The sequence below is a fragment of the Phascolarctos cinereus genome, unplaced genomic scaffold (genome assembly GCF_003287225.1).
Source record: "Phascolarctos cinereus isolate Bilbo 61053 unplaced genomic scaffold, phaCin_HiC Scaffold_8;HRSCAF=390, whole genome shotgun sequence".
NCBI classification, from domain to species: Eukaryota; Metazoa; Chordata; class Mammalia; order Diprotodontia; family Phascolarctidae; genus Phascolarctos; species Phascolarctos cinereus.
Window position 1 is genome coordinate 67,398,455 of NW_027556291.1, and position 26,106 is coordinate 67,424,560.

At 38.3% G+C, this 26,106-nt stretch overlaps 1 protein-coding gene and 1 long non-coding RNA gene across 2 annotated transcripts in view; one reads left to right on the forward strand and one right to left on the reverse strand.

Moving 5' to 3' along the window:
- Positions 1-762: 762 nt before the first annotated feature.
- LOC144454088 (uncharacterized) lies at positions 763-16,971 on the reverse strand. The gene is made up of 4 exons (XR_002322940.2): positions 16,615-16,971; positions 13,168-13,294; positions 10,144-10,204; positions 763-1,694 (listed from the first exon to the last, which is right to left on the reverse strand). It is a non-coding gene; the product is annotated as an uncharacterized LOC144454088 (long non-coding RNA).
- The window catches only part of LOC110203308 (NFATC2-interacting protein-like), a 42,712-nt gene continuing 32,586 nt past the window's right edge, over positions 15,981-26,106 (forward strand). The window contains exon 1 of the mRNA XM_078147829.1: positions 15,981-16,600. The gene's annotated coding sequence lies outside the window, so the exon portion shown is untranslated. The remainder of the gene's footprint in view (positions 16,601-26,106) is intronic.

A 26,106-nucleotide genomic window follows, 5' to 3' on the forward strand; every position in this document is an offset into this window, starting at 1 on the left:
CACCAAGGCCCGCTCAATAAAAATAGTCAATTGCACTTGACTATTTCTGATCCTAAAAGGTATATGTTAAAATTGGGCTTTGTGAGAAATTTTTTAGCGAACTGATATGGGAATATTTTCCTTATTTCTTTTTAATTGTTCATCAAAAGAATGAAAAATGAATTTCTTTAGCAAATTATAATTGTATTTGGAGGGGAAGCACAAATTTAATGCTAGTCATATGTGACATCAGAAATCTAAATCAAAAAATAATTGATCTTCAAGGTAAAGAATGGTGTTCTGATTTTTTTTTTAAATGTCTACCTGTAGGACTGGTCCATATTCCCTTCCTAAAGGATTTTATCTTTTATGAACCCCACATCCATTTTGGTAATGTCAAAGCCCACTACATTCAAGTGAATTAAATGTGCCCCTTTCCCATCCCCCACCAACCCCCTTTAAGAAAAGGAACAAAAAGAAAAAAAATGTGTACACACTTGCATAAAACCTTTGGAAATGGAAAGTCATGAGCTTTCAGAGGTGGACAAGCTTCTTTGCATGGACAAATGTGTTTGATCCATTTCATAATTTCATACTTGGTTAAGCATCCTTGGAGCTAGAAGAGTTATTCTATCAGATGATTTTAGCAATTACCCAAATGGAGTATAATATTTTTACCATCATCATGCCTGCTTTTGTTATGTTATTAATTCAACCTGTGGACAAGGGTGTTGCTCAGAATAGAAAACGTTACAGAAATTTCAAGAATTTTGGTTTATTACATAAGCAAGCACTATACAGAACTTTCAATGTTATAAAAGTGGAATTTTTTAATGTTCCTTGTGCCTCAAGCGGTTAAAAAGTGAAACATTAGAGGGCTTGGAGAAAAAAAAAAGTAATTTCCTTCAAGCTCAGACATTCTAAATTCTAAGTGCCCTCTCAGATCTAAAAGTGGGGATTCACGTTCCCTTCCCAAATGGGACATTCAGAGGCAGGACTTACTGCACAGCTGGGAAATTCTGTATTCTGAGCTCTCAACCACCTCCAACTTTCATCCTCGAATGGTTCCTGAAAGCCCAGACACTCAGTGCTCTAAGGACCATCCAAGATATGACATTTTCAGATTAGAAAAACACCCTCAAGGGCAGAGCCAAGATGGCAGAGTGAAAGCAGTGACTTGCTTGAGCTCTCCCCCAAACCCCTCCAAATACTCATAAAAATGGCTCTAAACAAATTCTGAAGCAGCAGAACCCACAAAAAGACAGAGTGAAACAAATTTCCAGCCCAAGACAACCTGGATGATTGCTCAGAAAGGTGCGCAGTGCAGGGCAGTGTGGGTGCACAGGCCACAGCAAACCTGGAGCAGGCCTCAGAGGAGTGAATCTCCGGCAGCTGTGGAGGTTTCCAGACTCCTCAATCCACCAATGGCAAAGACAACTTAGAAGGTCAGTGGGAAAAGTCTGTTTCTGTGGGTGCTGAGAAAGGAAGGCGGGGTCTCAGCTCCATTCCCCGGGAAGGGGGGGCAGCTGCTTCCTGAGCTTCCGGCCCACAGACTGAGGGGGAATCCAGTGGCTGATCAGAGAGGCACTGCAGGGATCTCTTTGCCAGTGCTGAGGCAGGAATCTCTTGCTTTGCCTGTCTTTGGATCTGGGTCACAGTTCTGGGCGGCGGTGCTGGGGTAAGGAGGAATGCTGGCATGGTGGAGCTTGTAGTGGCTGTAGAGAGGAACCCCTCCTCACAGTTACAGGACAGAAAGGAATACTTGTGGTCACAGGCCAGGTAAGGAGTAAACACCTCACCTCTTATCATACCACCTTGGAAGAACTGAAAATTTACAGGTCCCTACAAGTATCTCTGAAAACAGCTGTACAAACCCCTGAAGCTTGGGACAGTACATTCTCCACAATGGAAGCAGATTATTACCTTAACAAAGAGTTTAAAACTCAAGTAATTGGCCGGGATCATGAGCAAGCAGCGCAAGAAGAGTCAGACTATATTATCTTACTTTGGTGACAAAGAAGATCAAAATATACAACCAGAAGAAGACAATAAAGTGAAGGCTCCTACATCCAAAGCCTCCAAGAAAATACGAATCAGTCCCAGGCCTTGGAAGAGCTCAAAAGGGATTTTGAGAAGCAAGTAAGGGAAGTAGAGGAAAAACTGAGAGTGATGCAGAAAATCATGAAAAACAAGTCAACAGCTTGCTAAAGGACACCCAAAAAATACTGAAGAAAATAACACCTTAAAAAATAGCCTAACCCAAATGGCAAAAGAGGTCCAAAAAGCCAATGAGGAGAAAAATGCCCTAAAAAGAAAAATTGGCCAAATGGAAAAGGAAGTCCAAAAGATTACTGAAGAAAATACTTCCTTAAAAATTAGAATAGAGCAATTGGAAGCTAGTGACTTTATGAGAAATCAAGACACTGTAAAACAAATCCAAAAGAATGAAAAATTAGAAAACAATGTGAAATATCTCATTGGAAAACAACTGACCTGGAAAATAGATCCAGGAGAGAATTTAAAAATTATTGGACTATCTGAAAGCCATGATCAAAAAAAGAGCCTAGACATCATCTTTCAAGAAATTATCAAGGAAAACTGCCCTATATAGAACCAGAGGGCAAAATAGAAATTGAAAGAATCCACAGATCTCCTCCTGAAAGAGATCCCCAAAGGAAAACTCCTAGGAATATTGTAGCCAAATTCCAGAGTTCCCAGGTCAAGGAGAAAATATTACAAGCTGCCAGAAGGAAACATTCAAGTACTGTGGAAACACAATCAGGATAACACAAGATTTAGCAGCTTCTACATTAAAGGACCGCAGGGCATGGAATATAATATTCCTGAGGGCAAAGGAGATAGGATTACAACCAAGAATCACCTACCCAGCAAAACTGAGTATAATCCTTCAGGGGAAAAAATGGTCATTCAGTGAAATAGAGGACTTTCAAGCATTCCTGATGAAAAGACCAGAGCTGAATAGAAAATTTGACTTTCAAATACAGGACTCAAGTGGAACATGAAGAGGTAAACAGGAAAGAGAAATCATAAGAGACTTATTAAGATTGAACTGTTTACATTCCTGCATGGAAAGATGATATTTATAACTCATGAGACCTTTGTCAGTATCAGGGTAGTTGGAGGAAAAAAATTATATGTATATGTAGATAGATAGATAGAGGGCACAGGGTGAGCTGAAGATTAAGGGGTCATATCTGGAGAATAAAATTAAGGGATGAGAGAGGATTATACTCGGAGAAGAAGAAAGGGAGAGGTAGAATGGGGTAAATTATCTCACAAAAAAAAAAAAGAAAAGTCTCTTACAGTGGAGGGGAAACGGGGGAAGGTGAGAGGGAATGAGTGAATCTTATTCTCATAGGATTTGGCTTAAGGAGGGAATAACATACACATTCAATTGGGTATGGAAATCTGTCTTACCCTACAGGAAAATAGGGGGAAAAGGGGACAAGAGAGCAGGGGGATGATAGAGAGGAGGGCAGATTGGGAAAGGGGTAATCAGAAGTAAATACTTCTGAGGAGGGACAGGGTCAAGAGAAAGAATAGAATAAATGGGAGGGCAGGATAGGATTAAGGGAAATAGAGTTAGTTTTTCACAACATGTCTATGGACGTGTTTTGTATAACTGCACATGTACAACCTATATTGAGTTGCTTGCCTTTTCAATGAGGGTGGGTGGGAAGGGAGGAAGAGAGAAAATTTGAAACCTAAAGTTTTAAAAATATATGTTTAAAAAAATGTTTTCACATGCTATTGGGAAATAAGAAATATAGGAAATGGGGTACAGAAGTCTATCCTGCCCTACAGGAAAATAGAAGGGGAAGAAGATAAGAGAAGGGGAGAGAGATAGAAGAGAGGACAGACTAGGGGAAGGGATATTCAGAATGCATGACATCTTGGGGTGGGGGAAGGGGGGAGATGGGGTGAAAATTTGGAACTCAAAAACTTGTGCAAGTGAATGTTGAAAACTAAAAATAAATAAATTTATATTTAAAAAAATATAAAAACAATAAAAAGAAAAGAAAAGAAAGCCCAAGTCACAAAAAAAAAATCACTTTGGCAGCTGTGTGGGATGGCCAGGAATTGTGAGAAACTTAAGGCAAGGGAAGACAAATATACTGTTGCAATGGTCTAGGAGAGAGAGGGAGATGAGAAACTGAGCTAAGGGGGTAGCTATGTGAGTAAAGAGAAGAAGTTGGCTACAAGAGGCCAAAGGGAAGTAGCACTGACAAGATCAGACAACTGATTATGTATGCAGAATGAGGAAGAATGAGGAGCAGAGAATAATGTGGACAGAAAGAAAGCATAGTGACTGGTACATGAAAGAATGAAGTCTGGAGGAGGGGAGGATTTGGGAGGAAAACTGATTAGTTTAGATAGGCTGAGTTTGAGATGTCTCCAGGATACAGATTACAATTTCCAATAAGCAACTGAAGATTAAAGACTGAAACTCAAGGGAGATGCTGGGCTTCAATATATAGATTTGCAAATCATTTAGTGCACAAAGATGATAGGTGGGGCAGCTAAGTGGTGCAGCAGACAGAATGATTACATTGGAAGATCTGTATTCAAATCCTGCTATAGACACTATTCATGTGACCCTGGACAAGTCACTTAACTTCTTTCCTCCTCAGTTTCTGTATAGGATTATTTTATATACATACATGTGTGAGTGTGTTTGTAGATATACGTGTCTAAAATCTAGATAATAATAGCACCTATATCAGAAGGATGATATGAGAATCAAATGAGGTAACATGCAAAGATTCTTGTTGAGGGAATAGATGAATAAATGTAACCTGACCAACAACAAAAAAAAAAGAAAGAAAGAAAAAAGAAAAACACCCTCCTATGATTTATAAGGTTGTTTTTTTTGCTTAAGTTATTTTTAATTGAATTATTATTACACTGCGCATAAGTCTAACTAATGTAATGATTTGGAAGCATACGTCCTGTATCTTATGAATCCTAAGAACACAATGCTTCATTGTTCTTTTGGCCAAAAATACTCTATATTCAGTATCATTAATAGTAATATCAATAGCAGTCTTTACCAAAGAAGGATCTACATGGAATTACATTTGTTTTTGTGTACAGATTTTGGCTGGCCGAAAAATAGACAGTATATTCACTATTCCCTTTTGGCTATGTGGTTAAGTATGTTAGACTTTTAAAAAAAAAGTATCACTAATGCATAATATTAATTGAATTGGAATATATGATTTATCTCATGTGAAAAATCTACCTTCATGTTTTCAAATTACCCAAAACAAGTCAATATTTGAGCCCACTAAGAATACATAAATATAAATTCTTGCCCTTTATGAAACTTTCCATTCTAAGGCCCTTTCCTGACCAAACGATTTATGTTCTCAGAGTCTTCCTCGCTATCAAACGTGGATTTTTAGAACATTCCAAGATCTGGCCTTTTGAGTTCTAAGGGCTCTCTTTACTCTGATATCTCTTCTTCACAGTATTCTCAATCTCTCACTCTTTTTTCCATGGCTACTCCAAAGGGTAACATTCTATGTGCTTCACTTTTCATTTTCAGCCCCTGAACATCTCCCACTTTCTCTATTCTATCCTCTCACAATGTGGATATTGCAGCTTCTTAATTCTAATCCAGGTCAAATTTATGTATTTGAAATTTCCTTCAAGTTTACTATTCTAGATTGTAAATCCTTTCCCCAAACAGATTTTCTGGATTCATTTTATTTCCATTCCACATTTGGACTTTCAGAGGTGTGACTTCGCTCCTAGATAAGAAATTTTGCATTCCAAGCTCTCATCTAGCTCCACTGCAAGTAAATGAAAGTACTCAATAACATTCAATGTTCTAAGGATTTTCCATTCCTGACATATTTTGTTTGAAAGCTGCAACAAGTTATATTCTAAAAGTTTTGTTTTCTTTTTACTTTTTAGTTTATTGAATATTATTACACTGCATAAGAGTCTTGCGAATATAATCATTTCAAGTATGTGTCCTGGACCTTTGAAATATTCTGTAAGGAATGCTATGTTTACTTGTCAAACAGACTCTGTATTAATGGTCACTCATTGAAATAACAATAGCAGTCTTTACCCAAAAAAATGCCCTGCATGGAATTGCATTTATTTCCAGTGGAGGTTTTTTTGTTTTTCTGGAGTTTTCTGGCTAGCCATTAAATAGACATCACTTTCAACCATACTCTTTTGGCAATACTGCTCGGGTGTGAGATTTCTTTTTGAAAGAACATGAATTAAGAAAATGTACTCTCTTTTTGATTTTTAATTTAATTCAAACTGGCTAATATTTTGGCCCACTAAGAATACATAATAGAATCAAGCCACCTAATTTATAATAGTATTGATTCTTAGGACCCTCCAGGACTGATGATTTATCTTTTCAGAGACCTGCCAGCAATCCCATGCCATGATATTGAGGACATTCCTAAGTCTGATATGATGCTGGGTTATAAGGGCTCTCCTCCCTTTGCTATCCCTTTTTCTTTTCTTTTCTTTTCTTTCCTTTTTTTTTTTTTTTTCTATCCCTTTTTCTAAGTGCTCTCCTGAATCTCTCATTCTCTTCTCCAAAGCTACTCCCAGGCCTGATATTCTGTGTGCTCAAATCCCACCGCTTCTGATAATTTTCATCCTTGGCATCTGAACATCTCCCACTCTCTCACTTCTAGTCCCTAGAATTCTGACATTCTAGTTTCTAAAGCCTCATTTAGCTCAGGAGTCTGGCTTTGAAATTCCCTTCAGGCTCAGACATTCACAGTTCTACGTGCTTACCCTGATCTGAAATTCTGGCTTTATTTCCATTCCAAATTCAGACATTCAAACTCAGGGATCACAACCCACCTAGGAAATCCTGAATTCTAACCTCTCAGTAAATGTCAACATTCCTCCCTGAAAGGTACCTGGAAGTATTACATAATATTAAAAAACCTAAGGACCTGCCCAGCCCTGACATATTTTATTCTACTTCTGTACTCTGCTATGACTCTAATAGTTTTTTTTTTCATTTCTTACTTATTGGATATTGTTACAATGCACATGTGCCTTACCAGTATTATGTTTTTAAAGTATAAGTGTTGTACCATTATATATTCTATATAGAACAACTTAATCCTGCCAAAATACTTTATATTGATTATCATTAATATTTATCACAATGGCAATCTTTCCCTTAGAAGGAACTGCATGGAATAACATTTGAGTGGGAAGGTTTTATGTTATATGGTGATTACTATGACTAGCAAAAAATAAACAGTAGTTTCATTGTACTCTTTTGGCTCTATGGCTGAGGATGTAAGTTTTTTTTTAAAAGCTCACCATTCCATAACATAAATTAAATTTGAATAACATTTTTTAAGTGATCTAGAACTGATCAATATTTTGGCAACTAAGAATATATATAAAAATAAATCCTTGCCATTTATGCTGCTTTCCATTCTAAGGCCCTTCCAGAGCAGATGGTTTATGTTCTCAGGGCCCTCCCAGCCATGGCCTATGGCAGTTTGTAGGACACACCAGATCTGACCTTTTGTCTTCCAATTGCTCTCTTTGCTTGCATATCCCTTTGTGTAAATGCTTTCCTATATCTCTCATGCTCTTCTCCATGGCTACTCCCAGGCTTGACGTGATGTGCACTAAAATCTCACTGTGTCGGACGATTTCTGCTCTCAGCCTCTGAACACCTCCCATTCTCTCTGTTCTATTCCCTCCAATAGAGACCTTCCAGCTTCTTCAGCCTCATCCGACTAATGCTTCTGGATTCCACATTTCCTTTGAGCTCCCTATCTTAAATTTTGGCTTCATATTCTACTCCAAATGGGGACATTTAGAAGCGAAACTTACCTCCTAGCGAGGAAATTCTGTATTCTAAGGTCCAGTCCACCTCCAATGTTACTCCTTGAAGTGTACTTGGAAGCCCAGATATTCAGTGCTCCAAAGACCTTCTAAGATTTGATCTTTTTGGGTAAGGCTATACCCTTTTGTGATCTATAAGGTTTTTTTAAAGTTTTTTCTTTTATAAGAATGTGCAGAGGTCTTACTGATATAATGATTTTGAAAAATAAGTGATGAAAATTATATTTGTACTCTTTATGTAACACTTTTTTTTGTCCAAAAGTACTCTATATTAATTATCATTAATAGTAATAACAATAGTAGTCTTTACCGAAGAAGGAACTCCATGGAATTGCTTTTGTTTTGATTGAAAGATATAATGAAAATGTTTATTTCCATAAAATTGAAACCACTGCTAGAAAAAGTAACTAAGTAAAACCAGATACAGGTGGTCTTATCTTGTTTTGCTGTTAGTAAGTAGGACAAAGGTTAAGCTTTGCTTAGAGTGCACATGCTTAATAGGCTCATGAATACTAACTTCTCCACCTCCAGGCAGGGCTAACATGCAATGTATGTAGAAGCGGGAAGACATATCAAGGGGTAATATGTAATAGGCATATCAGAAAGTTGTACACTCTGGAGTACTCAGCCAATAAGAAAACAGAGGAGGGACTTTGTGGCCAGGATTAGAGAGAAATAGTGAACTTGTGCTTTGATACAGTGTGTCCTAGTCCATAAGACACCCATGGTTGCAACTGTGTAATAAGCTGGGCTTTTGACTTCATCCCTCCTGAGTCTGAATGAGTCACTTCTCACATTAGTGTGCACAAATTCTGTGTTTTTGTGGTTTTATTTAGCTAAGCAAAAATTAGATTGTACTCTCATCAAAATCTTTTAGCTGGATAGTTGAGGATTTGAAATGTTTTCAAAAAGCATCACCACTATATAATATAAATTAAAATTGAAATAAAAGATGGACCCTCTGAACATCTCCCAGTATCTCTGTTCTGGTCTCTCCTTGCACCAACATTTGTGCTTCTACATCCTCATCCAGATCTGGATTCTGGATATTCATGTTCTGATATTCTAGATTCTATATGCCCTTCCTGATCTAACATTCTGGCTTCACATTTCAGTGTAAATTTAGACATAGAGAGGCAGGATTTACTGCTTAGCCAAGAAATTTTGTATTCTAAGCTCTAAGGCACCTCAAATTTTCTCCTTTAAATGGCACCTGAAAGGCCAGAAATTCAGTGGTTGAAGGACCTTCCAAGATATGACAATTTTGGTTCTGAAGTCACATCATTCTATGATGTATCAGGTTTTTGTTTTCGAATTTTTAAAAGGAGTATTATTTATCATTATATTATTCTTTAATATATTATTATTATTATGCACGTAGGCCTTACTGATATAATGGTTTTTAAATATAAATTGTTATCTAATGAGTCTTTGAAATACAACATCTAGCTTTTTGCGGTGAAAAATACTATATATTCATGATCATTAATAGTAATATCATCAGCAATCTCTACCAAAGAAAGAGCTGCTGGAACTACATTTGTTTTCTTGTGTTGGGATTTGGGTTTTAGGAGTGTGCTTAGCTAGCCAAAAAAGAGTCAGAACTTTCACAAAACCCTTCTGGTGATATGGTTGAGGATATGAATTTGTTTTTTAAAGCTCTGTGTAATGTGTATTAATTTGGAATAAATGATTTAATGTTATTGTTATTTAGTCATTTCAATAGTGTCTGATTTTTCATGACCCTAGCGGTGGTTTTACAATTCTTCTTGTTTTGTAATTTATCTAGACGTGCTCAATATTGTGGCTTATGAAGAATAGATATGAAAATAATTACTTGTCACTTATGACATTTTCTTTGCTACGGCCCCTTCCAGACAAGATGATTTCTGTTCTCAGAGCCCTCCCAGCAATGGCCTATGGGAGTATGTAGGAGACTCCAGCTGTGACCTTTAATGTTCTAAGAGTTCTCTGTGATCCAGTATCCCTTTTTCAAAATGCTTACTGAACTCTCTCATTCTCTTCCTCAGGGCTACTGCCAGGGCTGGCATTGTGTGTGCTCAAATCCCACTCTTCTGACAATTTCCCTTCTCAGCCTCTGAACACTTCCCACTTTTTCTGTTCCAGTCTCTCCCTACACTGAAATTCCAACTTCTATGGGCTTGGAGCTTTGGATTCTGTATTCAAAATTTCCTTCCAGGTTAGATATCCTAGCTTCTAAGAGCCCTCTCCAACCTAATGGTTTGGCTTAACTTTCCACTCCAAATTGGGATATTTAAAGGCAGGACTTACCTCATAGCTTGGAAATTTTGTTTTCTGAGCTGCTGGGTATCTCCAATGTTCCCACTGGAACCTGAAAGGACAGACATTCAGTGATTTAAGGACCCTCACCAGCTCTGACATTTTTGGTCCTGTGGCCATACTTTCCTGTGATCTATAATAGTTTTTCCCCTAGTTTTAAAAAATGCATTGGATTATTATAAAAATGCACATGTGCCTCACTGGTATAATGATTTGGAAACATCAGAATTCTCTTTTATGAGTCCTTAGTACCAAATTCCTTGTTTGTTTGGTTTTTTTTTGTCCAAAAATACTCTAAGTTCATAATTATTAATAGAACAGTTAATGGCAGTCTTTAAGAAAGAAAGAACTGCAGGAAAATGCATTTTTTTCCTTGCACAGGTATTTTCATTTTGGGGGTAATATTTTGTCCAGTCACAAAAGAGAGAGAACTTTTGCCATACTCTTGGGGTTGTGGGGTTGACAATGTGAGATTTTTTTTAAACATCACTACTGGACTACTTCAAAAAATCTACCTTCTTGTTTTTTAAATTACCTGGCATTGGCCAACCTTTTGGCCAATTAAGAATTTTTGTGAAAACAAATTGGTCCCATTTATGATATTTTTCATTCTAAGGCCCTTTCCAGAACAGATGATTGATGTTCTCTGAGCCTTCCCAGCTATCACATTTGGAGTTTTTTAGGACATTCTAAGATTGGATCTTTTGTGTTCTAAGGCCTCTCCTCAATCTGACATCCCTTTATATAAGCATTGTCCTCTCCTACTCATTCTCTTCTCCGTGGCAGCTCCCAAACCTGATCTTCTATGTGCTAAAATTGTATTAATTCTGACAACCTTCATTCTCAGCCACTGAACAAGTCACACTTTCTTTGTTCTTGCTCCTCCCAACATTGGCATTTCAGCTCCTACAGCTTCATCCTTCCTTGGATGCCAGATTTGAATTTTCCTTCAAGCTCAGACAGTCTAAGTTCTAAATTTCTAAATTTCTGGTGTTATTTTCCACCATAAATTAGAACACGTCTGTTTTTTTTTTTTTGTTTGTGTGTGTGTTTGTTTTTGGTGAGGCAATTGGGGTTAAGTGACTTGCCCAGAGTCACACAGCTAGTGAGTGTTATGTCTCTGAGGCCAGATTTGAACTCAGGTCCTCCTGAATCCAGGGCCGGTGCTCTATTCACTGCACCACCTAGCTAACCCTAAATTAGAACATTTCAAAGCAGGGCTTACACTTACCTCAGGAATTCTTTATTCTAACCTCTCGGCCACCTCCAACATTCACCCAGAATGGTACCCAGAAGCCCAGATAGTCAATGTTCTAACAAATTCCAAGACATGACTATTTGGGATGTAAAGAAACACCCTCCTACCATCTATAAGGTTATGATGACTGACAATAATCTTGTTAATATAAAACAATATTACTTATTATCTCCCATTCATCTTATTAATCCTAATAATATCAGGATTCTAGGAATATTCTTGCATCCCTACTATGAAGATATTACTCTCCATTGGGTTGAACTGAACCACACCCTAAGTCCCCACCTGAGGATCTTACCTTATAAAAGAACTAAATTTGAGCTGGATCTCAGGTCCTAATGTCCTTGTCCTGTTCACTTAGACCTATGGCCTATTAGATCATGAAGGGTAAATGAACCAAGAATGAGTGGGTGTTCTTGCCCGGATTGCCAAGGGTGACTAGGGTCTCATGACCAGGCCTTGTTATCTTATACTATCTACTCCTCCTTTTCTCCTAAAAGTATAAGAATGTTTTACTATGAATTTCCTGGTGGGACATTCTCCCATGATGGCAGGTTTGTTCCCCTATTATCTCAATTAAAGACACTTTATTCCTCCACTCATGTGTTTGATTTACTTCAGGACTTGACATGACTTTCCCAACTGTGACACTCTTGGTTCTAAGTTTGCACTGTCCTGTGATTTATAAAATTTTCCCCTGTCCACTTTTTATTGATTGTATTATTTTTACAATGTATAATGGTATTTTGGATATATCAATTTTGAACCATAAGCCACGTCTTTTTAAATTCTTCTTTATGTAATACCTTGATTCTTTGGCTAAAAAGACTCTATATTCATTATTATTAAAGGTAATATCAACAGCAGTCTTTACCAAAGAAGGAAATGTATGGAATTACATTTCTTTCCAGGTACCAGTCTTTGGGGATTTAGGATTTTTTTTTTTTTAAGCTAGTCATGACATAGTAAGTACTTTGACCATACCCTTTTGCTTGTGTGGTTGGGTAAATGAGATTTTTTTTTTTTAAGATTTACCACTGGATAATAAAAATTAAATTGGAATAAATGACTGATACCATACCAACAGTCTAGCTTCGTCTGTTTGTTTTTTTTAAATTTTAACTAGAATATTAACTGAATATTTTGTTTATATCTACATATATATGAAAATAAATCTTTATCATTTATGATATTTTTCCATTCAAAGGCCCCTTCTAGAGCAGATGATTTAGGTTCTCAGAACTCTTTCAGCTGTCATATAGGATGATTTTTGGGACACTCCAAGTTCTGATCTTTTGCGTTCTAAGGCCTCTCTTTGCTCTCTTTGAAGCTCAGAAATTCTGGGTTCTAAGTGTCCTCCTAGATCTGATATTCTAGCTTCTCTGTCTTATCCAGGTTCTGACATTCAGACTGTGACTTCCATCTTAACAAGGAAAGTTTATTCCAGATTCCCTACCACCTCCAATATTCTGCCCAAAATGTCATCTTGGAGGCTAGAAGTGTGAGGTTCTAAGGGCACTTCCAAATCTGGGGTTCGAGGTTCTAAGGCCACAACTTCTTCAGATATGTGATGGTCCTTTTATTCCTTTAAAATTTTCAGTTTATTGATTTCAATACACTTTACTTCTGCCTTATCATTATAATGACTTCAAAGCACACATCCTTTTCCTTTTAATTGCAAGGACTTAACATCTACTCTTTTCCCCAAAATACTCCACCATCATTATCATTAAGAGGAATATCAATACCTGTCTTACCTGATGAAGGAACTGTAGGCTGCTACAAGATATTCTTTTTTGCTTTTTTTCTTATTGTTTTGGCACCTTGCAAGATTATTTGGGTATTTGAAGACCTCAGTTTTCATTCAAAGCATCACTGCTGTGCCTGATATAAAATACATTGATATGAATGAACTCATCCCCAACATACAATGGCTTCTTGTTTTTTAAATTATCTGGTTCTTCCCCATACTTTGGCCCACTGAGCACATAACCAAGCAACCTCTTTCCCAGCGATAATATTTTGTGTTCCATAGCTGATTATTTACCAACTCCTGGAACCCCCAGCTTGGACATTCTCTACCTTCAAGACCCCTCTGACTTCTGACATTCTCTGTTCTAAAGGCTAGAATAGCTCTAATGTCCCTTTGTTCTCTCACTTCTGCCATTCTCTGCTCTATGGCTCTTCCCAGTCTTGACCTTCTCTGTCCCAAGGTCCCACTGGCTCTTGAAATTTCTTTTCTCAAGCTGTGATCATCTTTCATCTCCTGTCTTCTAAGGTCCCTCCCAATGTTGTTAGGGCATGTTCTAGTGCCCCATCTTGATTTGGAAATTCCATACAATTCAGACAATACTTGTTCTAAGTCCCAGTACTGATATTATGACTTCTGTGTACATCAAATCTCCTTCAAGCCCAGACATTCTAGGTTTTAAGTGCTGTCCCTGATCTAGAACTCTGGCTTAACTTTCGAGTCCACATTGGTAAATTCAGAGGCAGGACTTCATTCCTAGCTCCAACATTCTGTATCTATTAGCTACTTCCAACATTTCCACATGAAATTCCTACATGGATGCCCAGACATTCAATGTTCTAAGGACCTTCCAAGACATGACATTTTTGGTCCTAAAGCCAGACCATCCTATGATGTAGAAAGTTTATTTTTAAAATTCTTATGCATTGGATTGTTATTGCAATGAACCCATGGGTCTTACCAATATACTGATCTGGAAACATAAAACATCTCCCTGATAATTTCTCTGTACATAATACGTTATTTTTGGGCCCAAAATCCCTTACTTTCACTCCCAGTAACAGTAAGAGTAATGGCAATCTTTAACAAACAAGGAACTGCATGATAATGAATTTGTTTTGGTATGCCTGTTTGTGTCATGGTTTCTTTTCTTGGGAGGAGAGTATTTGGCTAGCCAAAAAATTCTCAGTAATATAACTCAACCCTTTTGGCAGTGTGGCTGAAGATAAGAATGTTTTTGTTTGATTTTTTCATGCATCACTAATGTGTAATTTTAAATTATATTGGAATAAATCAATGATCTTATACAAAAAAAACTAACTTCTTATTTTTTAAATTAATTAGAAATTCCCAATATTTGGGCCCACTAAGTCTATATATGAAAGTAAATGCTTGCCACTGGTGAGCTTTTCCACTCTAAGGCCCCTTCCAGAGCAGATGATCTATGTTCTCAGAGCCTTCCCAGCTATCTCATACAAAATCTTTTGCTTCTAACAATTTCCATTCTTAACCCCTGAATATCTCCCACTCTCTATGTCCCAATCTTTACTAACACTGATATTCCAGCTTCTCCAGCCTTATCCATCTCAGGATTCTGCATTCCCAATTTCCTTCAAGCTCAGACATTCTAGGTTCTAAATCCCTTATCCAATCTGATAGTCTGGATTCACTTTCTATTCCATACTGAGACTTCCCTTTTTCAATCATCATTATGACAAAGCACCTTAATGATATATTCAATGCAAAAGATAAGTTATAAATACGGTTTACAGAATACCTTGTTTTGTGGCCAGATAAGGCCCTTTATTCATTATGATTAATAGCGATATCAATAGCAGTCTATACTAAAAAAGGAATTTTGTGGAACTGTATTTATTTCCCTGTGCCAGTGTTTTGAGGGTTTGGGGTTTTCTCTTAAGCTTGCCAATAAATATTCAATACTTTCACTACAGCCTTTAGTCTGTGTAGTTGAGGATTTTTTTAAGCTTCACCAATCTGTAATATAAACTAAATTGGAATGACTGATCTCAGAAAAAAAAAATCTCCCTTTTTTAAAAAAAAATTAACACAAACTGGCCAATATTTGGGCCCACTAAGACCACATATGAAAGCGAATCTTTGCCATTGGTGAGATTTTCAATTCCAAGGTCCCTTCCCCAGCAGATGATTGATGTTCTCAGAGCCCTCCCAGCAGTCACATGGAAGGCTTCCTAGGACCCTGCAAGGTCTGACCTTTGCTGTTCTAAGGGCTCTCTTTGCTCTAGGTCTCCTTCTGCTGACATTCCTGCTTCTGCAGACTCACCCAGCTGCGGATTCAAGATTCAAATTTCCTTCAAGCTCAGACATTCTAGGTTCTAAGTGCCCTCCCTGATCTGATATTCTGGTTTCACTTTCCCCTCCTCATTGAGAGATTTAGATGGGAGATGTACCCCCAGCAAGGACATTCTGTATCCTAAACTGTCAGCTACTTTCCACTTTCCCCCTGGAAGTGGAGATATATTCCGGTTCGAAGGCCGCACTATCCTGTGATGCATAAAGTTCATTTTTGTTTATTTATTATTTATTAGATTACTATTATAATGCACAGGGGTCTTAGGAATATTCTGCTTTCTTCACAGAAGCCTTGTTCCTTTTAAGTTCTGGGTATGTAACACCTGAGGTTTGGTGCCCATTCCTTACCATTAATAGTAATATCAATAGAACCAGAGAACCTGAACTGCAGGGCGCCACCACGCCCCTACCCGAGACAACCCAGCCCCCTCCCCTCCCCCCAAAAAGAAAAAGCTGAAGAGGGAGCCAGAGCCCAGAAAGAAGCTGCCCGCCCAGGCCTCCTTTTTAATTCTTAGTTTGGAATGCCTGACTTCTGCCTGGGGTAAAAACCACCTGGCCTCATCACTCCTCGCTCATCTGCCCCTGCCCCGCCTCCCTTTGAGGGCCCAGGACCCCGCAACTCTGGCTGCGGACAGGTGGAGGGACAGGGCGCGCTCACGTTCTCCGAGGTCTTGGAGGGGCGTCCGCCCCCGCCCCCATCCTTTGGCTCCTCCCGGAATGGCGAGGGACACCAAGCAGTGGAGGCTGCTCCCGGGGGGCCCCTTCGCAGGCGTCTCCAAGGATGACAGGGCCCGGGGGGGCCCACTTGGAGCACTCCCGGCCCTGGAGCTGCTCCCTCAATTTCTGCATAGGCCTGGGCACAGAACCCGCCCCCCTCTCCTCCCCTGTGGCCGGAGGGGTGGTGCCCTTTGACCTGTACAGCGCGGCGCCCGCCAAGGGTCGGAGGTGCCAAGACTGAGGCGCAGGGCCACGGCGGAGGGTCGGGGCCCACTCCCCTGGCCTGCCCAGGGCAATGGTTACCTGGAGCCAGGGGCAGTCACCATAGAGACGGGACGCTGCTCTACCTGGGCATAGCATCGCGGGACCTAGGTGCGCCCCCTCCCACGCAGGTACGCACCCACACCTTGTATCCGGCCTGTTCAGCACCCGCAGAGCTTCCAGGTGTCTGTCGTGTCGTGCCCTAGGAAATGGCCATCAGTGGCCTTTCTGAAGGGTGTCTGAGCAAGCCCCGCCTCTCCCACAGTGACGGTGTGGTGACTAGAGATCACGCAGGAGGATTCGTGACTCCTTCAGGAGTACCCCAGAGCAAGGCTGCCCCCCCTAACCCCCGCATCCATCCCCAAAGCCTACGGCAAAGCTTCTGTCTAAGCTATAGATTCATGCATGGTCTGGAGTGAACAGGTCTTGTCCTTGGCACCTTTCCTGCTGACTGACTGACTCCTCTCAGAGACTGTGTCAGAGAAATCAGGGATATTTGCTGTGTTTTCTTCTTGTGGTTCAGTCGTTTCAGTCCTGTTTCCTCTTCTTCCTTTTCCACGTCATTTCTTTTTACCCATCAACATTCACACGTGACATTTGCTCATATATATACACACACATATATTATATATATACACACATATATTATATATAAATACACACATATACTCAAAACATTTAAAAAATGTTCAAAGCCTGAGGAAAACTTTCTTTGTTAGTCGAAGTGTTTTGATATAGTATAAAAATGATATTCAATAAAAGATACTTGGTATGATTAAACAATATCAATAGCAGTCTTTACCAAAGAAGAAATTACACTGAACTGAATTTGTTCAGTGTGGAAATGATTTTCTTTTGGTAGGACTTTTTTGGCTAGTCTTTAAAGAGACAGTCCATTCACCACACCCTTTGCCCATGGGGTGCTTATTTTTTTTTTGGGACAAAATCAGGACTGGGCTAATACAAATTAAATCGGAAAAAATTATTAATCTCATACACCAAATTTACTTCTTTTTAAAACAATTATTTCAAACTGGCCAATATTTTGGCCTACTGTTGTTGTTGTTCAGTCATTTCAGTCCTAACTCTTTGTGACTCAAATTTGGGGTTTTCTTGGCAAAGACATTGTCGTAGTTTGCCATTTCCTTTTCCAGCTCATTTTACAGATTGAGGAAACTTTAGCCAGACAGGATTAGGTGACTGGCCCAGGGTCACACAGCTAGTAAGTGTCTGAGGCCAGATTTGAACTCAGGTCTTCCTGACTCCAGGCCTGGCACTCTATCTGCTGTACCACCTAGCTGCAATCTTTTGGCCCACTAAGAATAAATAATAACATTAAACCTCCTAATATATATTTTCCATTCTGTGGGCCTCCCAGACCTAATGATTTATCTTCTCAAAGGTCTTCCAGCAATGATATATCCTGGTATTGAGGACACATCTATTTCTGATATGTTGGAGTCTCCTAAGGTTTCTCCTTGCTGCGATATCTCTTCTTCTAATTGTTCTCCTAAATCTCTCCTTTTCTCCATGGCTACTTCCATGGCTGACCTTCTATGTGCTAAAATCTCTTGCTTCTGACAATTTCCATTGTCTGCTTCTGAACATCTCCATCTCTCTCTGTTCTAGTCCCTTCAGCTTCTACAGCCTCATTCAGTTCAGGATTCTGGATCTGAAATTTCCTTCAAGCCCAGACATTCTGCATTCTAAGCACCTTCCTGGATCTCATCTTCTGGCTTCACTTTCCTTTCCAATTTGGGACATTCAGAGGAGGGACTTACTTCCCTAATTAGGAAGTTCTATATTCTATAGTCTCAGCCCCCTCCAACATTCCCCCTTGAAAGGTAACTGGGAGGACTCCATAACATTCATTGTTTTAAAGACTTTCCTAACTCTGGCATGCTTTGTTTGAAAGCCACACCTGGCTATGGTCAAGAAAGGTTTTTTTTTTTCCTTTAATTTTTCATTTATTTGGATAGTATTACAGTGCACATGTGTCTGCAAGATATAAAGATTTGAAATTTAAATTGAGTCCTTTTTAAATATATCACATGGAACATCTGGTTTGTCAAAAATACTCTTCATTGGTTATCATTAATAGTAATTACAATAGCACTCCATATCAAAGAAGGAACCTCTTGGTTGATTTTAGCACACTGAATGTCAAGCCTGGGAGTAGCCACTGGGAAAGAGCAAGAAGATGTCTTAGAATACACAAGGTCAGACCTGTAGGATCCTAAATACTTCCATATGTGGTAACTAGAAGGGCTAGAAGAACATACATCCTTTGTTCTAGAGGGGGCCTTAGAATGGAAAATGTCATCAATGGCAAGGATTTACTTTCATATATATTTTAGTGGACCCCAGTATTGGCAAGTTCTAGGTAATTTAAAAAACAGGAAGGTTTGTTGTGTTGTGAGGGAGTTTTGTTTTTCTGGGGTTTTTTGGTTGTAGAAAAAGTAGGCAGTACTTTCACCATCCCCTTTTTGCTTTGTGTTGAGGGTGTGAGTATTTTTTTTAAAACTTCACCATTGTGTAATATGACTTAATTGGAATAAATGATTATATTAAATTAAAAAGTTTTTGTATAAACATAACCAATACAACCAAGATTCCAAGATTAAAAGGAAAGCAGAAATCTGGGAAACAACTTTTACAGCAAGTATCTTTGATAAAGGCCTCATTTCTCTAATATGTAGAGAACTGAGTCAAATTTACAAGAATTACAAGCCATTCCCCAATTAATAAATGGTCAAAGGATTTGGACAGGCAGTTTTCAGATGTGAAGAAGTCTAAATCACTTTTGATTAGAGAAATTCAAATTAAAACAACTCTGAAATACCTCCTCACACCAATCAGATTGGCTAATATGACAAAAAAGGAAAATGATAAATGTTGGAGAGGATGTGGGAAAATTGGGACACTAATGCACTGTTGGAGTGGTGAACTGATCCAACTATTCTGTATAACTATTGGAACTATGCCTAAAGGGCAACCAAACCACATACCCTTTGATCTAGCAATGCCACTAGGTATCTCAAAACAATCATAAAAAAGGGAAAAGGACCTACATGTGCAAAATTTTTATGGCAGACCTTTTCGTGGTGGCAAAATATTGGAAATTGAGGAGATACCCATCAATTGGAGAATGGTTTAACAAGCTGTGGTATATAAATGTAATGGAATACTATTGTGTAAAAAGAAATGGTGGACAGGTAGATTTCAGAAAAATCTGGAAAGACATCTATGAACTGATGCAATGTGAAATGAGCAGAACCAAGAATAAATTGTGCACAGTATCAGCAACATTGTGTGATGATCAGCTATGAATGACTTAGCTCTTCTCAGCAATACAGTGATCCAAGACAAGTACAAAGGATTCATGAAGGAAAATGCTATCCACATTCAGATACAGAACTGATAGACTCCAAATGCAGATTGAAACATATTTTTTTCACCTATTTTGTTCCTTCTCATGTTTTTTTTTTCCATTTTGATCTGTTTCTTCTTTCACGACTGTGACTAATATGGAAATATTTTTACATGATAACACATGTGTAAACTATATCAAACTGCCTACCCTTTTCAGAAGAGGAGAGGGGATGGATGGAAGGAGAAAAATTTGGAACTCAAAATCTTGTAAAAAGGAATACTAAAACTTTTCTTGACATGTAACTGGGAAAAATGAAAATTAAAAAAAAGACATGCATCACCACGGGGCTAACACAAATTAAAATTTAAAAAAAATTACATAGGGAAAATGTTTTTTCTCCTTGTTTTTTAATTCAAACTGGCCAATATTTTGGACCAATAAGAATGGGTAATAAAATAAACCTTACCTTTTATGATTTTATCTATCTCAAGGACCCTCCAGAACTCGTTTATCTTTTCAGAGATCTCCTAGCAATTGTATTCCATGGTATTGAGGTCATTCCTATTTTTGATATGCTAGCTTCTAGGGGCTCTCCTTCCTCTGATATTCCTTTTGTCAAGTGCTCTTCTCAATCTCTCATTCCCTTCTCCATGGCTACTTTTAGGCCTGACATTCTGTATATTCAAATCCCACTTTTCTTACAATTTCAGTTCTCAGTCTCTGAACATCACTCACCCCACACCTTAGACTTCTGACTTTCTAGCTTCTACAGCCTTATCCAGCTCAGCATTCTGGATTGAAAATTTCCTTCAAGCTCAGATATTCTGGGTTTTCGGTGCCTTCCTGGATTTGATAGTCTTGCTTCACTTTCCACTCCAAGTTGGGACATTCAGAGGAGGGACTTAACTCTTAGTTAAAAAGAAAAATTCTGTATTCAAATCTCTAAGCCACTTCCACATTACCCCTTGAAAGGCACCTGGAAGGACACCGTAAAACTGACTAATCACAGTCTTTTTCAGTTCTAGTATATTTTGTTTGAAGGCTGCACCCTGCTATGGTCTAGAATTAAAAAAAAAATTTTTTTCTATTTATTTGGATATTTTTTAGAATTTACTTATGTCTTGGCAAAATAATGATTTTAAATGTAAGTTGTGTTCATTGAAATCTTCTGTATGTAACATTTTGTTTATTTGTCAAAAAAGACTCTGTACTGATTATTATTAATACCGACTTAGATTATCTAGGTCAGGGGTGAGGAACCTGTGGCCTTGAGGCCATATGTGCAGCCAAGAGGTCCTTGGGTGCAGCCTTTTGACTGAGTCCAAGTTCTACAGAACAAATCCTTTTATTAAGGGGATTTGTTCTGTGAAGTTTGCATTCAGTCAAAGGGCCACACTTGAGGACCTAGAGGGCCATGTGGCCTTGAGGCTGCAGGTTCCCCACCTCTGATCTAGGTAATCCAATATTGACAGCAATCTTTATCAAAAAATGAAATGAATGGAATTGCATTTGGTTTGGTTTGCAGCTCTTTTCAGTTTTCGGAGTGTGTTTTTGTCTAGCCAAAAAACAGACAGTAGTTTCCCTAGAAAATTGAGCTGTGTAGTTGAGGACATGAGAATATTTTTAAGGCATCATCATTGTGTAATATAAATTGGTGTTGTTCTTTAGTCATTTCAGTCCGTTCTGGCTCTTTGTGACCTCTTTTTGTGATTTTCTTGGCAAAGATCATAGAGTGGTTTGCCTTTTCCTTTTCCAGCTCATTTTACAGATGAGGAAACTGAGGCAAATAGGTTTAAGTGACTTCCCCAGGGTCATACATCTAGGAAGTGTCTGAGGCCACATTTGAACTCAGGTCTTCATGACTCCAGATCTGGAGCTCTATCCAGATTATTACAGTACACAAAGGTGTTAATAATACAATGATTTTGACGATTTCTGTCACTTATGAATCCTAAGAATATACCATTTTTTTGCCAAAACACTATATTTATTATCATTAACAATAATATCAATAACAGTCTTTACTAAAGAAGGAAGTACAGGGAATTGGATTTGTTTTGTTTTGCTGGGGTTTGGGGTTTTATTTTTAGCTAGCCAAAAAATTGGCCGTACTTTCATCAAACCCTTATGGCTATATTGTTGGGGATGTCAGGTTTTTTTGTTTTGTTTTGTTTTGTTTTGTTTTTTAGGCTTCACTACTGTGTAATATAAATTAAATTGGAATAAAGAAACTGGTACAGCTAGGTTACCTTCCCTTGCATTTCTTTTCATTAATTGCTTTGATATTCTTGACTATTTGTTCTTCCAGATGAATTTTGTTATTTTTTCTAGCTCTAAAAAATACTTTTGGTAGTTTGATTGGTATGTCACTAAATAAGTAAATTAATTTAGGTAGAATTGTCATTTTTATTATATTAGCTCGGCCTACACTTGAGCAACTGATATTTTTCCAATTATTTAGATCTGACTTTATTTGTGTGAAAAGTATTTTGTAATTGTGTTCATATAGTTCCTGGGTGTGTCTTGGCAGGTAGATTCCCAAATATTTTATATTGTCTACAGTTATTTTATTTTTCCCCTTCTATATCTCCCTTTAACATACCCCCTCACCCTCCCCTCTAAAAATCCCTCTCTTATCATCTCTTCCCTCCCTATCCCCTTAGTGTTTTATTTCTTTCTAAATTTAGAAGACTTTTATATTCTTCTAAATGTCTATGTATTATTCCCTCTTGAATCCATTCCTGATGAAAGTAGGTTTCCAGAACTACCAGCCCTCTTCACCCCTCTTAATTCCTTTGTATCAATTCTTCCTCTCATACCTCATTTGTATAAGATAATTACTCTTTTTAGCTGTTCCTGAACAGTTGAAGTCATATCATATTCAGGTCTACCTCAGTCTTCCTTATGAACTACCCAATTACTAATAACAATTTTAGACATACATTTTACATTTTATATATATAAAAAGTAAACAGTCTGTCCTTGATGAGTCCTTTGCAATTAGTCTTTCATGTGTGCCTTATATTTTTCTTGGCTCTTGCATATCAAATTGTCTATTAAGTTCAGGGTTTTTTTTTTTAACAATTGTTTTAACAAAGTCCTGAAAGTATGATAATTAATTAAATATTCATTTTTTTTTTCATTCAGGATTATACTTAGCTTTGCTGGGTAAGAAAATTTTGGCCAGAAGCTCAGTTCTTTTGCTCTTTGATTTATAGTGTTTCAAGACCTGTAGTCTTTTAGTATTGCCACTGCTAGGTCTTGTGTGATTCTATTTGTGGCACTGCCACATGTAAATTGTTTTATTTTTCTTGTTGCTTGTAACATTTTATCCTTGAGCTGGGGGTTTCAGAATTTGACTGCAATATTTCTGTGGGTTTTCCTCATAGGATCTCTTTCAGGTGGTGATCGTAAGAATGTTTTTCTATTTTTCTAATTCTTTAATTATTGTATCAAGATTCTTTTTTTTTTTTGATTATAGCTTTCAGGTAGTCCAATTATTCTTATGTTTTCTCTTCTTGATCTGTTCTCTAGATCAGTTGTTTTTCTTATGAGATGTTTCACATTCTCTCCTATTTTTTCATTCTTTATATTTTGTTTCATTATTTTTTGGTCTCTTATGACTTTACTGGCTTCCCCTTTCCCAATTCTGATTTTCAAGGAGTAATTTTCTTACTTAAGATTCTGGATCTCTTTTTCTAATTGATTGACTTTCTTTTCATAATCTCATTATTTTTCTTGGATTTTTCTTTTTTAAAAAAATATTTCCTCAATCTCTCTCATTTGATTTTTAAAGTCTTTTTTAAGTTCTATGAATTCTTTTTGGGCAGGTGACCATTTGACATTACTTTTTGGGGTAGAAGAGAGTTTCCTTGCTTCACTATCCTCTTCTGAAGACTGACCTTGGTTTTCTCTGTTCCCATAGCTCGTTCTTTCTCCTTTGCTTGTGCATTTTTTTTTTTTTTGGTAATAGCTTAATTTTTTGTAATCACCTCTAGTCCTGGGGTATGGTATGGGGGATGGTGCTTCTCACCTCAGATCCTCCTTCAGGTCTCTTCTCTGGCCTTGATCCCAAACCAAGACCTCCATCTTCCTGTAAGTGCCCACAGACAGTGGCATCCTGCCCCACTGCTTCTGCACTCACCCGGCATGTGCTGTTTCCTTCTCACCTGGCTGGGTCTTGGCAGCACAGCTGGATCTGGCATTCCTTATCAGCTGAGGTTCCCTTGATTTTCCGAGGCTCAGATGCCTAACACCCCTCACTGTCCCAGGATAAAAGTTTCTGTGGCTGGGGCCACAGCCTCCCAATAGGGCTAACCCCATAACTTGCAGCTTGCTGGTTAAGTGTTCCCTACCCTGGAAGTGTTTACACTCTTCACAGCGACCAAGCCTCAATGCTTGTGTCTTTTCATTAGATCCAATTTTGCTTTTGCTTTGTTTGAGATCAGGATTGCTACCCGTGCTTTTTTTCCCCTTCAGCTGAAGCATAATATAGTCTGTTCCAGCCTTTTACCTTTACTCTGCGTGTATCTCTGTGTTTCAAATGTGTTTCTTGTAAACAACATATTATAGGATTATAGTTTTTAATCTACTTTGCTAGCTGGTTCTGTTTTACGGGAGAGTTCATCTCATTCACATTCACAGTTATGATTACTAACTGTGTATTTCCCTCCATCCTATTTTTCCCGTTGTTTGTACTTTTCTCTCTCTTTTTATCCTGTCTCTCCTCACCATTGTTTTGCTTCCAACCACCTCCCTCAATCTGCCTTCTCTTCTATCTGTCCCCTCCTTTTCTTTCCCCTCCTACTTCTACCTTCCCTTCTACCCTCTCTTGTATAGTTCCTCCTTTCCCTTTTTTTCTCCCTTTCCCCTCCTACTTCCTACAGGGTAAGATAGATTTCTATACCCAAGTGAGTATGTATGTTATTCCCTCTTTGAGTCAAATCTGAAGAGAGTAAGGTTCAACTAATGCTCATCCCCTCCCTTCTTTTCCTCTACTGTGATCTTTTGTGCCTCTTTATGTGATATAATGTACCCTATTCTGCCTCCCCCTTTCCTCTTATCCCAGTACAATCCTTTTTTCACCCCTTAATTTTTCATATCACCATATCAAAGTCAATTTATACCCACACTCTCTGTCTCCTTCTATACTAAACTTCTATAAGTATACTCCTTCTAACTGCCCTAAGAGAGATACAGTTCTCAAGAGTTACAAATGCAAAGTTTAACGTTATTGAATAACATTGTTTTACCTTTTTATGCTTCTCTTGATCTTTGTATTTGAAAATCAAATTATCTGTTTATCTCAGGTCTTTTCATCAGGAAAGTTTGAAAGTCCCCTATTTCATTGAATGTATGAAATTCCCCCTTTCCCCTGAATGATTATGATCAATTTTGCAGGGTAGTTGATTCTTGGTTGTAATCCAAGCTCCTTTGCCTTCCAGAATATCATATTCCAAGCCCTCAGATCCTTTAATATAGAAGCTTCTAAGTCCTGTATAATCCTGTGGCTCCTTGATATTTTAATTGTTTTTTTTTTCTGGCTACTTGCAGTATTTTCTCCTTGATCTGATAGTTCTAGAATTTGGCTACAATATTCCTTGGAATTTTTATTTTGGGATCTCTTTTAGGAAATGGTCAGTGGATTCTTTCAATGCGTATTTTACCCTCTGGTTCTAGGAACTCAGGGCAGTTTTCCTTGAGAATGTCTTGAAAGATGCTGTCCAGGCTCTTTTTTTGATCATGGCTTTCAGGCAGTCCAATGATGGGGTGCTTGTGCTTGGGCCCCAACCCTAAGATCATGTCTCTGGAAGCCTCCCAATCTTTCATTAGGCCCATGCCCTGTGAGAATATTTTCCCTTATTGCAGAACACATGCCCTTATCAGAAGAGACACAGGAGACACTGACCCAAGGACTCTCTTTGGTACCAGATCCCCCAAGGACCAGTCTCTGGCAGCTAAACAAAAACTTTTCTCCCTCAATGTCTGGTATCAACAAAGTTATCTCTGCTGACTTCCCATCCATAGATTATAGGCGCCTGCTCCCAAAGACCCCTGGACCCCTGGCATATTACCTTAAATTCCCTAGATTACCTAATAAGCATCCTTGGCATTTCTTTCCCTTGTCCTCTTTCCTTATAAGCCCCAGCACCATCCTCACTAGCTCGAAGGTTTCTTTGGAACTTTGCCCACTTTTGCTAAAGCGTTACAATAAACTTTTGCCACTTGACTAAGACAAGGTTTGAGTGTGTGAATTTGTTCCAG